Here is an 18,897-nt window from a genome sequence, read left to right as displayed (position 1 = left end):
AATATTATCAAAAAGTATTTTATGTGTCACACAATAATCTAATTGACAAACAGTTAATACATTTACACATTTTTACTATCAGTTAAAGTATAATGTAAGCTATGAATCAAAACTTGTTTCTCAAAAAAAAAACAAATTTGTTTCCCTTTAAATACATATTTGTTTTTTATACATATGTTTTAACATAGGGTGGGGGAGAAAGGAGTTTAGATTTGTTTCAACAAAAAAGTGCAAACGTAATATCTGAATCCCCCTTTTTCCTAACATATAATTTTATTTAAATTTTTTATTATTTTTTTTTGAAATAAACAATTAGAGTTTAATTTTATTAAATATTAGGCATTATCTTTAAATTTATATATAAATTTTAATTTTGATTTTCATAAATTAATTTAATCGCAAACAAATATATATATATACTTTATAATGTTTACATTATTTTAATATTTATAATAATATTATTCAAAAATAAATATATTTAGTTAACTCAATAGTTTATTGTATAATTAAAACATGTAATTAAAATTGATTTATTATTAATTTATTGTTAGTGATTAATAATAATAAGATATTTATTTGTTATTTTATTTTAGTACAAGAAATAAATTGATTATTTTTTAAATTGATTATTATATTTAAATTTGTTAATATTTTTTCTGTAGTTAAATGTTTAGTTATTTTATTAAATAATTATACAAACAAATAGTAAAAGTAAATTTTTAAAAAAATAATTAAATTTAATAATAATATTATTATCTTAATCTATTGTTAAAATGTACTAAAAAAAACTAGAGCTAATAAAAATAAATAGTAAAATTTACATTTAAAATATCTTTAAAAAAATTATTATTATTATTATTTACTCAACATTTATTATTTAATTCAATACTAATTGTCTAATAATATCTATAAGTATTTATAAATTTTTTAGTTAATTGTATTTACAAAATACATATCTAAAGTTTTTAAACAGTTTTGCTAAAATAATTTTATTTATAATTAAAATACTAGTGTTATATTCATTTGGCTGTAATTGATGTGAAATTTAATATAAAAAAAAGTTTATATAAGTTTCGGTAAACAAAAATAACTCAAAAAAATAATTGCAAACATTGTCTTAATTTTGTTTTTTATTAAATATAATGTTTTATTGACTATCAAATTGCAATTGAAAAAATTAATTTATAATTTATAAAAAACAAATCTAATTTATTTGATATAAAACAAATTTACTTAAATAAATAAATTAAATAAAAATATTTATTACTTTATAATATATATAAATTTATATGTTTTAGATTAAAATTTCAACTAAATGTTCAAAAAAACTGTTAAATATAAAAATCTTTATTATTACATTTATAATTATGTATTTTATAGTTCAATATCTCATAAATTCATCAAATATATTATATTTTTCATTTTATTTAACAATTGCAAAAATAGTATATTTTTTAAATTAGATTTTAAATAATATCAATTTTAATGATAAATTAGTAATTATTTTATTATCTCTATTTAAGTATTTAACTTATAATAAACAATAAATAATAATTTTCGTCACAATATTTATTAAATCATTAGTAAATTTTTTTATATTGAAATTTTCTATTAATTATTTTTTACATGATTTAAATAATACATAATTACTAACTAATAATTACTAACTAATAATTACTAACTAATAATTACTAACTAATAATTACTAACTAATAATTATTAACTAATAATTATTAACTAATAATTACTAACTAATAATTACTAACTAATAATTACTAACTAATAATTACTAACTAATAATTACTAACTAATAATTACTAACTAATAATTACTAACTAATAATTACTAAATAAAACTATTATTTAGTTATAATTTTTTTTAAATAACTACAGTTTATTTTAATAATATTATTTTAAATTACTTAAAATTAAATTAATAAATATATATATAGTTAACAATAAATTGTTGTTTACCTGATTACATGTTGACTAGAAATATATGTATAATATTAATAAATAATAATATAAACAATAATTCAATAAATATTGTTAACATAATATATGTAATTTATAATTAAATTATTATTTAGTTGTTTAAACAAAACAAAAAAACATAAACACTTGATAACAAAAACAACAACAAAATTAATTATAAAAACATGTGATTATGTGTAACATTAATGTTAGTAAAAAATTTATGATAAAAATAGTTTTGAATTTTTTTACTAATAAAACTTTGTGACACAAATAATATGTATTAAACATTAGTTATTATAAAATAAATAATAAGATATTTTACATTAATTTATTTTAATCTATTAGCTATTAATGTAAATAAAGTTTAAATAAAACTAAAATGCAAAAAATAACCTTATTAAAAATTAAATAATTATCTAAAACATTAGTTGATTTGCAAAGTTATAAACAGTTATACTTAATATTATATAAATAAGTAATTGATAAAACAACAACAACAATAAATTTAAATATATATAAAATATATTGATATATATTATATATAGATAACATGATTTATATAAACAATAAATATAACCAACAAATTGTACTGTATTTATAAAAACAGTGTATAAATGCAATACAATGTGAAATAAGGTGATGAAAACTTTACATTAATTTCTACATTTAATTAGCTATTAATGTCAATAAAGTTTTAAAAATAAAATGCAAAATAACATATAAAACATTTAAATTAAAACATTAGATTTGATAAGTTATATACAAAATAATATTAATATTACAAATAAAGTAAATAATTAATAAAACAACAATTTTATGAAATATAATAAACATATATATATATATAGTTAGATAACTATAACACGATTTTTATAGTTGATATAAATATTATATAATGTTTTAATAATATAATATATATATGAATATAGTTGACCTAAAGTGATGACAGATATGCCGATCCACATACCAATAGTACCACCGATTTCATAGATAAGTGAATAGATATCCATTGATAACTGTTCAGTGATTTGTGGCTCTAATCCATGTTTGGGTATTATATTGATCTGAGTATACGTCGGGAATCCCGTCAACGGTTTCAACCCGGCTGTTGTTGAACTCATTTCCGGTAATATTCGCAAACATTTACCTATTGTTTGTTTCAAACATTTTTTTTCAATAGATTTATATAAATCCATAGGATTTTCATTGCTCTCACAATTACTAATATCATCCGTAGTTTTCAGTGATAAATCAAATTCATTTATTATAAATGGTTGACAACTATTTGTTAGTAAATATTCATTTTTAATACAATTATAAATTGATTTAAATCTATAATTATCATAAACTGATTGATCAAATGGTTTATCAATTATTGAATCGTCTAAACATTGATTAGTAGTAATATCTAATAGTTTGATGGCTTTAGTCGTATAGAAAATATTTGTTATACTATTTAATTTGATTTCAAATATTTTTCTTGAATTCCAGTCATCAAACTGTGTATTTAATAAAATTAGTTTATAATCATAATAATAATTATTAATTTTATTAAAATTTTTCAATTTAATAGCTATATGTTTTAGTTGATGTCTATGTCTACTAATATAATCAATTGTTTCCATATTATCTGTTAAATTCATTAATAATTGTTTATATATTATTGAATACTGAAAGTGTATTAGTTTTGTGGAAAATTCAATAATTTTAAATCCACTAATAAATAATTGTTTTTCCGGACAATCAATAGTATGATTTAAATTATCATTGAATTCAAATCGACAATCAATTAGTTGATAAAATAATTGTCTCAATCGGTATCTAGTAGTAGTGTTTAACATATGTATACCATATTTATTAATATGTTTATAAATATACCAAATATTTCTATTCATATCATCGATAGATAATTGTTCAACAAATGGTTGATTTGCAAAAAAATCCTAATGTAATCATTGGTAATCTTAAATTGTATTGAAATTTAATTTGAGTTTTAATTTGATATGTTTGATATGTTTTGATTATCGACAATAAATGCCAAAACATTATTATTAAACATATTAAAAATATTAAATAATTAATTAGTTGTTTAAGATAATTAAAAAAATATTCATTAAATATATTAGACTTTCTAAGTTTTCTATTTAATCTAATAATTATTGTTAAAAAAAATTTCAATGAAAAAATTTCTAAACATTTAATTAATAATGAATAACAACTGTAACCCCAAAACATAGACATAAGTCCTCCCAATTCACACCAATAGCTTATGGCAGACATTTGTGGTGAATATATTATATTTAATTTCAATTGTCTTCTAATACCAATAATAAAATATTGTTTATAATATTCTGTTAATTGAATGTCAATTTTCGTAACTGTTATATCATATGTATAACGATTACAATCGGGTTTACATTTTCTGTATAATTCACTAATTTTATAATCGACTAAACAATCGTTTATTGAATTATTATTTATTAATTTATTATAATTTTTAATTAATGATAAAATTTCTGATTGATTTTTGATGGGATATTGAATCCAATAGTAATTATAATTACATTTTCTATACTCTCTATCAGTCATTATGTTTAACATGCATTCCGTACGTGATTTTGGTTTCTCCAGTCGTCCTACTAGTGGTCGTCCATCAGTTGATTGTTGTTTATTGTCGTCGACATCGATATCATTGTCATATGATTGGCAATCAGTTTGATAGGGAAACGGTAGGTATTGTTGTAGAGTTGTTTCAATTTGATAAACAGTTAATATTTTATCATTTAAACTTATCATATATTGAAAATGTGTGGGTGTATTGCTAGTTGAAAATGCTAGTTTTATATCCCGAATATTATAGAAACCTATGATTATATTAGTTTCTAATTGTTCTGGATCTATTTGCAAATTTGTAAAATTACCATGATAAAATAATGTTAGACACTGTCTACCTGTATATGTAAAGCGCATATAGTTTTTATTATAATAATTATAACAAAATTGTTTATTTATTTCACATAAAAACACATTTCTAAACGGATCATCAATTTTTGTTAATGTATTTATCAGTATTTCATTAGTAGTTTTATTAATCCACTGATCACTAGTCAAACACAATGTTATCGATGGCATTGATTTCATATCAAAAACATTCATATCATTAGATTTATTAAAATATAATTCATTGTTTGTATTGTATTTCAAATACTCTGTTGAATGCATTAGTATTTTATAGATAAATAATATCCACAATAATAATATGATAATTGTTTTAAATTTAAATTTAATTTCCATTATTATTATTATTATTATTATTATTATTATTATTATTATTATTATTATTATTATTATTATTATTATTATTATTATTATTATTATTATTATTATTATTATTATTATTATTATTATTATTATTATTATTAAATGATTTTATTTTAGTTAATTTAATAATTGATATTTTATTATTTCTCAATATTATTGTTAGTTTTGTTTGTATTTTACTTAGTTTTTACACATATTTCTAGTAATATATCTTCAATTTTCACTAAAAATGCATTTTATTTTACTGATAAAAAATTACAATAAAGTTAATAATGTTAGAATTATAATAATAATGTACTTTATATATAAATATATTTAGTTTAAACTAATGCTCTAAATACTGTAATTATTATTTTTATTTCATAACAAATTTGTACCAGTTACAAAATTAATAACTAATTTAGTCTAAGTTTATTTATTAATTATTTTTAGTGAAAAATAATAACTACTAAATAGTTAATTAGTTGTTTTGTTATATTATAAAATTATTATATCGTATATCTCTAAATGACACTGGTACTGGTTGTAATAGCTTATTAAAATTTATATTATATGTTTAATCCATAGATACAGTAATAGAAATTTTATTTCATAATAAAATTGTACCAGTTACAAATTTAAAAACTAATAGTCTTGTTAATTTATTAATTATATTAGGATAAATAATAAATATTAAATAGTTAATTAGATGTTTTTATTTTTGGTACTGATTGTAATAGATAATTAATTTATACTATATGTTTGATCTATATATATATATATACTATTAAATAAAAATTTTATTAATAAAATTGTACCAGTTACTAAATGTTTTTATTTTACTTTTATGATAACTCCCCCCCCTCCCAAAAAAATAGTTAATATTTAATTAATTAATTAATATTATATCTGTTTATAATCTATAGATTCAATAATAGAAATTTTATTTCATAACAAAATTGTACCAGTTACAATATTAATAACTAATTTAGTCTAGTTTAATTATTTACTAATTACTAAGTACTAATTATTTTAGGAGAAATAATAACTACTAAATAGTTAATTAGTTGTTTTTTTTTGTTATATTATAAAATTATTATATCGTATATCTCTAAATGACACTGGTACTAATTGTAATAGCTAATTTATTTATTTATACTATATGTTTGATCTATAGATAGAATAATAGAAATATTATTTAGTAAAAAAATTGTACCAGTTACAATATTAATAACTAATTTAATATAGTTTAATTATTAATTATTTTATTAGAAATAATAACTACTAAATAGTTAATTAGATGTTATGTTTTTTTGTAATAACAATAAAATTATTATATCGTATATCTAAATGACACTGGTACTAATTGTATTTTTGTTGTTTATTACAAATTAATTATTTATTAATTATTTTTTGAATTTTATGTACCATACGATTTATTATTTAATTATTAAATATAATTAAAATTATTTTTTTTGTTTTGTTTTTTTTGTTGTATATTTTTATATTTTATTTTTTTCTATTTTGTAAAACTATTAATTAAATTAGTTTTGTACCTATACTCTATTACTTATAAGTAAAAATAATTAAATTAATATTTAAAAATAATATACTAAATAAATATAGTAATTAATTAATAAACTGTAAATTATTAATAACTTTAAAAATTATAGAAAAAATATTATAATTTTTAATTTACTATTTTTTTAGAAAACTGTGTGTAAAATTAAAAATACTTGTATTATATTATAGTTTTTAATTATATTTTTTATTTAGTAGTTGATATCATAAGTACAAAAATATATTATTTATCTATAAAAAAATGTCTAAATACCTATAAAAATGTTAATATTGTTTATTATTTATATTATTGTTTTTATCAATTATATACTAATTTTATAACATTGATAAATAAAAGTTAATAAAATTTAAATTTTTAAAAAAATATTAATTACTTGTTGTTGTTGTTGTTTAAAACTGCATCTAATTTCACATTCATTAGTATAATATAAGTAAAATTATGATTATTTGGTATTTAGATTATAAAAGTTTTCTATTGATTTTAATTTTTAATGTATTTTTAAAAATATTCATAACTTATTCTAAAATAACTTTTTTTTAACTAATAATCTTAATAATAATTATCAATTAAATTGTATTAAATACTATCGTATTGTATTAAAATAATTGCTATTATTATTTATAGTAATTGTTAAAAAAAATTAATTTTTAATTATATATTAAAAATTTATTAAACACTTACCTGATTGTGTGTGTGTTTGTGACTGTCAAACATCATAATTATAAATAAACGTTGAAAAAATAGTTATAATAGTTATTAATGATATTATTATTATTATATAATAGATTTGTTGTTGTTGTTGATTGTATTGATATTGTTTTGATAAAATATATTAATATTAACAAACAATAAATAAAAAACACAAAATAATAGACTAACTTAAAATAAAAATAATTATTAAATTAACTTATATGTTAACAAAAATTTTGTTTTAATTATAATTATCATAGTTGTTGTTGTTAATTTTAAAATAAAACTAAAATAAATTTATTATTATTATTATTTAACATATATTAATATCAATAAATATTACACTAAATATTATAGTAATTCACATATAAAATAATTGTTTTATATTACTTGTATATGTGTTAACAAAAAAGTTATAATTGTATTAATAATTGTTGTTAATTTAAATTATAACTACAAATAAATTTTAGTTTATTTAAGTTTTTTAAGCTAAGTTAAGCTTTTTTAAGTTAATTTTTTAGGAAATTGAAGAAAATGGTGTACAACAATTAATAAAAAAAATTTTGAATTTTTTTTTAATTTTTTGATTTTTTTTTTGTTTTTTTTCGTTTTTAAGTTTATTTTTTAGGAAAATAGTAGTTTATTTCGTAATACTAAATCATTTGATACCTCACATGACTATTGTTGTTTATTTTGTCATACTAAATCGTTTGATACCCTACATAACTATAGTTGATTTTATTTTATCATACTGAATTTAATTTTTAATTATGATTAGGAATTCGTGTGGAAATGCTTTCTAGCATTCTCATCTGGTTGTTTTTGTAATAAATGAAAACAATAAAATATTTATATGTATATATATATGACACTGGTACTAATTGTAGTTTTTTTTAATAATAACAAATGAATTATTTATTAACTTTTCATAATTTCATAATACAATACAAAAAAATGTATACGAATTTAATAAATAATTAATTGTTTAAATTACTATAAATAATAATTATTATTTTTTATACAGAGATAAAAAATTATTTGTTATTTATAAATTTCAAATTATATATTTGTATAGCAATAATATTCATAAATTAAATGATTTTTTTTATAAAATTACAAATTATTGATATTTTACTATTAGTAGTATATTATTGTTATTTTTTGTTTGTTTATATTTTAGACAAATAATTAAATTAATATTACTATTTTTATTAAAAAAACATTTTACTAATCACAAAAAAATTACACTAAACTTACTGATATTATAATAATACTAATTTATTTTATATACAAAAAAAATACTAATGCTTTAAATACTATATTATTATTAAAGTTTTATTTTATCATTTTTATGATATAATAATATAATCAATAATGTTGTTAATAGTTTATTTTCTATATTTATTATATGAATATATATATAATAGAAACAAAAAAAAATTGTACCAGTCACAAAATAATTATATAATTTATATTTTAATAATTAAGGTATACTAAAGTATATGTATAATAAATAAATATAATAACTAACTATAAAATAGTTTAATAAGATATTTTGTTTTTTATTGTAAAAAATAAAAACAATAAAATATATTTATATATAATATTTATATTAATATATAAATGAATTTTTTTAAAAACAAAAAAAAACATGAATCATTAGATGTATTAAAGAAACCACACATATTAAATTTATTAATTAATATTTTTTATTATACTTTTATAAAAAATCTATTATTTAGATTAGTTTAGAAAAGTTTTTAAATAAATCAATAATCGATAAACTGTAATCAAATTTCAATACAAATAAATAAGTGAATAATTTTTATAATTTTAATTTTAATTAGATTTCATAATAAGTTATATGTTATTTTATACTAATTAATCAAAATAAATTTTAAGTAATAAAATTTTTTAATAAATTCAATTGTTATCTACAAGTCTTACTAATAATAAATAACTAACAAAATTATGTGTAATGTTTCAATAAATTTATTTATATATTACAGTTGTATTATTATTAATTTTTTAAACTAAAATTTAATTAATAAATTAAAATTTTTATTCACAAAATGGTGTTATATTTAGGAAACATTTTTTTCATTCATAATATACTTATAAAAATAATTTAATTAGTTTTTTATTCGTTATTTCATTTTTTAGTTATATTTTTTGATTAGTTAATTAATATTTTTTTAATTTTAATTTTACTAAAATTATAAAATACTTGATTATTTAATAAAAATAGCAATGGTAATAATATTTGCTAACAAAATAAGTTAAAATTTAAAAATTATAAATAATATATTATTATGAACATATAAATTATTTAAAATAATTTTTAAATGTTTACTACTAAATAAATAAATTAAAAAAAATGGTGCTAATTTTTACTAATAAATAATATAATATAATATATATATATATATTATAGTAAACTTAAGTAAATTAACATTATTATTATTTTGATAAAACAAAAAGTTATAAAACAATTTTTAAATAAATAATTACTAATAATAATATATAATCTATATTTATAAAAAAAATTAACATTATAAAACTGTAAATTAATATTTATTATAATATTAACTAAATTATATATATTATAATAAAAATATAGATTAGCCAGCACAAAAAATATTATTTTATAAATAGTTAAAATTAATTAATTTATAAATAAATTACTAATAATATTTATACGTTTATATAAAAATGTTATATAAAACTATTTCATTATTTTATAAAATAAAACAAAATATTATATTATCAAATAAATAAATAAATAATAACATCACATACCTTATACAAGTGTAATAAAATTTGATGATACCTGTGCCCACACACACACACACACATACCGTTTTTGTTGGTCTGACACCAGATAGACACCTAAATAATAGATAAACATTATTATTAGATATTTCAAGTTTTTTTTTTGTTATTATTAGTTTTATAAATAATTTTTAAAAAAAATTATAAAGTTTGAAAAAATATTTAATATTAATCTATGAATTTAATAATATTTAACAATATTAATAGTTATATATATATAAAATTTAATTTTTATTTATTTTTTATAAATTCATAGAAAAAATATAATAGTTTTATTTAATAACTAAATAAATTTTCTAATAATAAATTACAAATTTTTATAATCTACTAAACAAAATAAATATACTTCTATTAAATATTATATATAATTATCAATAATAATAAAAATAAATAATATTATATAATTTTACCATTTTTTAAAAAAAATGCCATTAATCATATTATACTCTAATAAAATAAATAAAACAATTGATTTTACTGATAGTAATTATTAAAAAAATATTTTTAATTAGCACATAATTGAGAAACAATTATAATCTATATTTTTTGTTATCTCTATTGATTTTTAGATATATTTAACATAAAATAATTTATTTATTTAATATACAATATTTGTTTTTTAATCAATATTAATTATTATATAAACTTAAGTAAACTTATTAAAAAAAACAAATAATATTATTCTAATTTTTTAAAAATTATATAAACATTAGTTTAAAAAAACTGTAATTATATTTTCTAGGTAATTAATTAATATCTTTTAAAAAAATTTATAATTTTTATTAAATTATATCATAGTTTTACTTATTATTATCATATAAACTGTAATTTAGATTAAAATTTTTAAGTTTATTAACAAACATTTTTTGCTATAATTAGTTGATATGAGAAATGTATTTTACAAAATAATATGTCTTATTTAAAAAAATACATTTATTAAATCATATACTTAACAGAAATTAATTAATTATTATTAATATTAAAATTAATTATTTTAATTTTTTGAATCAATTATTTTTTTATATAAACAATTAATATAATTATTTACAATTAATACAATAAGATAATATTTATTATAAATAATTTTAATAATTTTTATTAATTATTATAAATTTTCACTTACTTTTTGTTGAATCTATTTAATTATCATATAAATGATTTATATATTGTTTTAATTACATGTATTGTTATTGTCATTGTTATGATTGACAATATTTATAAAATAAAATTTTTATTTGTAATAAATAATTAAAAACACTAAATAAATTAATACAATATATGTAAACAATATATATTTTTATTATAATTTAGACATCCAATGATTGAAATGGCTATCAATGACCAGAAAATAACAATTTTTTTAATATATATAGACATTAATGACTCAAAAAAAAATCTCAAACATTTAATCAATACTATTAACTATAATAACTAAATGACTATTTATTATTGAAAATTGTTAATCATAAAAAAATAATTTTATTTTTAAAATTTATAATTAATAAATAAACTATTAAAAAATATATTGAAATTGACAACTATCTCAAAAAAAACTCAATAATTGTTTAAACTAATAATAATTTTTTAAATAATTACTTATTAGTAGACATATTATTAATATTATTTCAATTATATATATATATATATATATATAGTTATTTAATTAGTTTTAATCAATTTTTCTATTATAAAAATATGAACTATATTAAAGTTATTAAAAGTTTACTTATTATTAAAAATAATAAATACTATTGATTAAAAATAAGTAAAATACCTTATTTTTATATAATTATTAATAATAAACTAAATTACAAAAAAAACCAGTTAAGAATGCTAGAAAGCATTTTCAGAAAAAAAACTTGAATAGCATTGAAAACCATTAGTTTGTATAATTATAGCGGCTATATAATAACATATAAAAATTTAAAAACTGGTCAAATATACATAATATAAATATTGTCATGTATGGTATCAAATGATTCAGTATGACAAAATATTCTCAATTTTAGTCATGCAAGTTATCAAATGACTCAATATGACAAAATAAACACAACTTTAGTCATGTAGAGTATCAATTGACTCGGTATCACAAAATAAACTAAACTATAGTCATGAGGGGTATCAAATTACTCGGTATGACAAAATAAACAACTACTCGTGTGTTATCAAATGATTTAGTATAACAAAATAATCTATAATTATACTTTTACCGCTTATACTCATTCTTTGTTCCCGTAGATATCAAAATTTTAATGCATATTTTTTATTCTTGTTTTTGATGCTTTATTCAAATCTATAATTAAAAAAAATTCTAAAATTTTCTTACTTTTGCCGCCATTTAAAAAAATATGCTGATATATTATATCATATTTTTGATGCTCTTTACAATTCTAAACGTTAAAATTTTTACCTAATTTTTTTACTTTGGCCGCCATTTTCTTTGTTTCCGAAGAGATATCAAAATTTTAATGCATATTTTTTATGCTTTATTTTGATGCTTTATTCAAATCTATACTTTAAAAAAATTTTCTTAAAATTTTCTTTACTTTAGCCGCCATTTTCTCTATGTTACCAAAGAGATATCGAAATTTTGATGCAACTTTTCAATACATTATTAGTAGTCCTCTAACCGAATCTGAAGTCAGAATTTCAAAATTCGCAAAATGAAATGCTATAGACAGACAGACAGACAGACTCAAAAAGCCATTATAGATTTCAGTAAACAAAACTTTTCAAGTTTTTTTTTGAATATTATACATTGCAGACAAATTATTACAGATGCAGTTAATTAAAATAAAATTGTTTTATTGTAATTCAATGTATAAACAAAAATAATATCAACAATTAATTAGTAAATAGTAAGTTATATACACTATATAATACATATAGTTATAATACATGTTAATACATATTAAAAATTATTTATAAATTAATATATAACAAAAAAATATTAGTAAATGTGTTAAATGTGATACTTTAGTGAAAATTTAATGATAAAAACAGTTTAGATTTTTTTTTGTTTCAATTATTAAAACTTTGTGACACATATATCATGTATTAAACATTTAGTTATTAGAAAATAATTAAAAATTATTTTACATTAAGTTATTTTAATCGATTAGCTATTAATATGTAAATCAAGTTTTTAAAAACTAAAATGCACAAAAATATTATCATATTACTAATTAACTAAAATTTAAAATTTGCTTAAAACATTAGTTTTGTTAAAGTTATATACAGTTATATTAATAATACAAATAAGTAATTGACAATAAACAACAATAATAATAATTTAATGAAATATAAAATATATTATTATATAGTTAAATAACTATAACATGATAACAATAAATATATTGTTACAAACAGTGTATATATTGTAATATTAATACAATATTGTAATTGCAATAAATGTAATACAATATGAAAATATGTAATGAAAACTTTAAACATTAATTTCTACTTTTAAACTTTTAAAGTTTTAAAACTAAAATGCAAATTGAAATTTAAAGCATTACCTTTAAAAACCATATTTTTTGTTAAATTATATATATATATATATATATATATATATAGTTAAATAACTATAACACGATTTTTATAATTGATATAAATATTATATAATGTTTTTATTGCATAATATATGTATGAAAATAGTTGACTACATGTGACTACAGATATGCCGATCCACATACCAATAGTACCACCGATTTCATAGATAAGTGAATAGATATCCATTGATAACTGTTCAGTGATTTGTGGCTCTAATCCATGTTTGAGTATTATATTGATCTGAGTATACGTCGGGAATCCCGTCAACGGGACTGTTGTTGAACTCATTTCCGGCAATATTCGCAAACAACTACCTATTGTTTGTTTCCGACATTTTTGTTGAATAGTTTCATATAAATCATTGGGATTTTCATTGCTCTCACAATTACTAATATTAATAGCAGTTTTCGCTAATAAATCAAATTTTTTGAATATAAATGGTCGACAACTATTGGTTTTTAAATATTCATTTTCAATACAATTTTCAATTAATTTAAATCTATAATTATCATAAACTAATTGATCAAATGGTTTATCAATTATTGATTTATCATCAAAACATTGATTATTACTATTACTATTAATATTTAATATTTTGATGGCTTTAGTCGTATAGAAAATATTTGTTTTAGTATTTAATTTGATTTCAATTAAATTATTTGAATTCCAATCGTCAAACTCTGTGTGTAATAAAATTAAATTATAATATTTTTGAATAATTAAATTATATTTCAATCTAATAGCTATATGTTTTAGTTGATGTCTATGTCTACTAATATAATCATCCATAATTTTATTGTCTAATAATAATTGTTTATATGTTATAACATAATGAAACTCTAATTTTGGTAAAACTTTAAGTATACTAAATCTTCGGATATATAATTGTTTTTCCGGACAATCAATGGTATTATTATTATTATTATTATTATTATTCAAGTTATTTATATTGAATACAAATCGACAATCAATTAATGGATAAAATAATTGACGAAATTGTTGTCTATAATTTGCATTTAAAAAACGTAAATCATATCTATTAATATGTTTATAAATGTCTGAATAATTTCTATCTATATCATCGATAAACAATTGTTTAAAAAATACTAGTTTTGAATTAAACATTAATCCAAACATTGGTAGTCTAATATTGTATTTAAATTTAATTTGTGTTTTAATTTGATATGTTTGATATGTTTTCACTATCGACGATAAATGCCAACACATTATCAGAAAACATATTAAAAATATTAAATAATTAATTAGTTGTTTAATATAATAATAATTATAATTATAATAATTATTTATAATATTATTAAACTTTCTAAGTTTTCTATTATATCTAATAATAGTTGTTAACATTTTTTTTAATGAAAACATTTCTAAACATTTAGTTAATAATGAATAACAACTGTAACCCCAAAACATACTAATAAGTCCTCCCAATTCACACCAATAACTAATGGCTGATATTTTTGGTGAATATATTATATGTAATTTCAATTGTTTTCTAGTATTAATAAAAATCATTAGTTTATAAAATACTAATATTTGATAATCAATTTCCGAAACTATTATATCATATGTATAGTGATTGCAATCGGGTTTACATTTTCTGTATAATTCACTAATTTTATAATCGACTAAACAATCGTTGATTGAATTATTATTATTATTATTATTATATCTTAATTGATTATAATGTTTAGTTGATGATTGAATTGTTGATTGATTTTTCATACGATATTGAATCCAATAGTAATTATAATTACATTTTCTATACTCTCTATCAGTCATTATGTTTAACATGCATTCCGTACGGGATTTTGGTTTCAATACTAGTCGTCCTACTAGTGGTCGTCCATCAGTTGATTGTTGTTTATTGTTGTCGTCGTCATTGACATCGATATCATTATCATATGATATGCAATCAGTCTGATAGGGAAACGGTAGGTATTGCTGGAGATTGGTTTCAATTTGATAAATAACACTCTTTTTATTGTTTAAACTCATCATATATTGAAAATGTGTGGGTGTATTGCTAGTTGAGAATGCTAGTTTTATATCCGAAATATTAAAGAAACCAATTTGTAGTCTAGTTTGTAATTGATTTGGATTTACTAATAATTTAGTAAAATTACCATGATAAAATAATTGTAAACACTGTTTGCCTGTATAGGTATAGCGTAAATAATTTATATTATAAAAACTATTACATAATTGATTATTTATTTGACATACAAATACATTTATAAACGGATCATCAATTTGTTTAAAGAAATTATTTAATAATTCATTAGTAGTTTTACTGATCCATTCATCACTAGTTAAACACAATGTTATCGATGGCATTGTTTTCGTATTAAAAAAAACATTCATATCATTAGATTTATTGAAATATAATTCATTGTTTGTCTGGTATTTCAAATACTCTGTTGAATGCATTAATATTTTATAGATAAATAATATCCACAATAATAATATGATAATTGTTTTAATTTTCATTATTATTATTATTATTATTACTATTACTATTAATTTAATGATTTTTATAAATAAAAATTTTATTTTTTATATTATATTATTACTAGTTGTAGTATATTATTGTTATTTTTTGTTTGTTTGTATTTAACACTATTAAAACAATTAGAGTAATATAACTATTTTTATTTAAAAACAAAACATTTTACTGATCAAAATAAAAATTACAATAAAGTTACTGATGTTATAATAATAATAGTGTAATAAAAAAAATTGTTCTCATTTTTATGATATAATAATATAATCAATAATATTGTTAATAATTTATTAATTTATTTACTATACTTTATCTTATATGATATACAATAGAAATAATAATAATTTATAATAACAAATTTGTACCAGTTACAAAATAATAATAATAAGAATATAGTTTATATTTTAACAAATTAAGGTATACTAAGATATAAGTATAATAATTTCTAATAACAAAATTGTACCAGTTACAAAATTAATAACAATAATAGTCTAGTTTAATTATTAATTATTTTATTAGAAATAATAATAACTAAATAATTAATTAGATTAGTTTTGTTTTTTTTTGTGTAAAAAATTATACCATATAATGTATATAAATGACACTTGTACTGTAATTGTGTTATTATAAATTAATTATTTATTAACTTTTTGTTTTGTTGAATTTAATATTTCATATGATTTATTAATATTTAATTATAAAAATTAATTATAATATTTTTTTTTTGATTTGTTTTTATTTTCTTTTTAATTGCTGAAAACAAATTTCACTTTGATTTGTAAAAATATATACTCTTTGCAAAATTATTTACAATAAAAATATATGATTAAACAATTAATTTGACATAGGTGACTTAAGTTAATTTTAAAAAATCAGAATTTGTTAAAACTAATATTTAATAATTTTTTTAACAGTTCTATATTAATAAAAATATTTAAATTTTTGTTTATAATTAATAAAAAAAATATTACAATAATTATTTTGATACAAATTATATTATATTTTTTAAATTAAATTATTATAAATAAAATAATTTATTTTATTAGTTAATATTAAGTTAAGTTAATTGTATTTATTAAATATATTTTTAATTAGTTAAACAAATGTTTTGTTTATAAATTAAAACATAAAAATTAAAAAGTGATTTAAATATATATAATTAATTATATTAATTATATAATTAATAAGTTTGTGATGTGTTATTTAATATAATAATAATAATAATATTCAATTGTAATCAATTAATGTTTTTAATTAGCATAAAAATTTTTATATAATAATTAAATAAAACTAGTAAATTATATAAATATTATAATATAAATTTTTAAATAATTTATATAAACTAAGAAAAAAATATTAATGACAATATAACACACCTTTCTAAATATGATAATAATATTAAATTAAAACGATAATAAAAACTAATTTTAACATTACTTACAGTTATTAACTTAAATTTTTCAATTTAATAGTCAATTTAATTTATTTCAAWAATTAAATAACATTTTAATATTTGCTTTTAAAACATATATTTATTTAAATTAATAAAATTTTTCAATAATATTTTGAAATATTTAATTTAAGTATAAAAATATATTGTGAATTCAACTAAAATTTATTATAATCGATAAAAACTTGATTATATTAAATTTTCTTTTGAAAAACTATTTTATCTAATTTTTAAAAATATATATTATAAATATATTCATTATTATTATCTTACAGTTTATTACAAAATAATTTATTTTACTATTAATTTGTTTATAAAATAGATATATTAATATAAAAAACAAACATTAGATCACCTGTACTTATACGACAGTTTTATGTAAAAAATTATTTAGTTAATTTTTTTGTTGTAATTACTTTTTAAAAAAATAAATAACAATAAAATTACACATTTAAAATAGATTCATATAGTTAATTTTCAATATATTCAAGTATACATTGATTTAAACAACAACAAAAAAACTAATAAATATATAAAAAAACAATAGTAAAGTATATATTTTTACCAATAAAACTTAAAAAATAGATAATTAAACATTATTAATAGTTACAAATTATTAGTAAAACATTAAAACAAAATTATTTGTATTAAGTTATTGGTAAAAAAATATTAATATACTCTATTATTCAATATAAATCAATATCAAATTTTAATAAATTATTATTAGTATTATAATAAAGAGTAAATATTTAATGGAAATATTAATAATTTTATTTTAAAAAATTCAAAGTAAATAAAAACCAGTTATATATATATATAGAGTTGAATTGCTATTAATATTTTTTTATTAATTATTATTTTTTAAATTTAAATCTAAATTATTATTAATAAATAGATATAATTTATTTATATAACTAAAAGTGTTGTAAATATATTTAATTCAAATCGATTTTGGCTAACCATTTGGTGAACAGGGATAGGATAGTACAGGTGACGG

The sequence above is a fragment of the Oppia nitens genome, unplaced genomic scaffold (assembly GCF_028296485.1).
Source record: "Oppia nitens isolate AA-2021 unplaced genomic scaffold, nextdenovo-longstitch-racon4-pilon3 scaffold37_pilon_pilon_pilon, whole genome shotgun sequence".
Lineage (NCBI taxonomy): Eukaryota > Metazoa > Arthropoda > Arachnida > Sarcoptiformes > Oppiidae > Oppia > Oppia nitens.
This window is presented reverse-complemented; position numbering follows the sequence as displayed.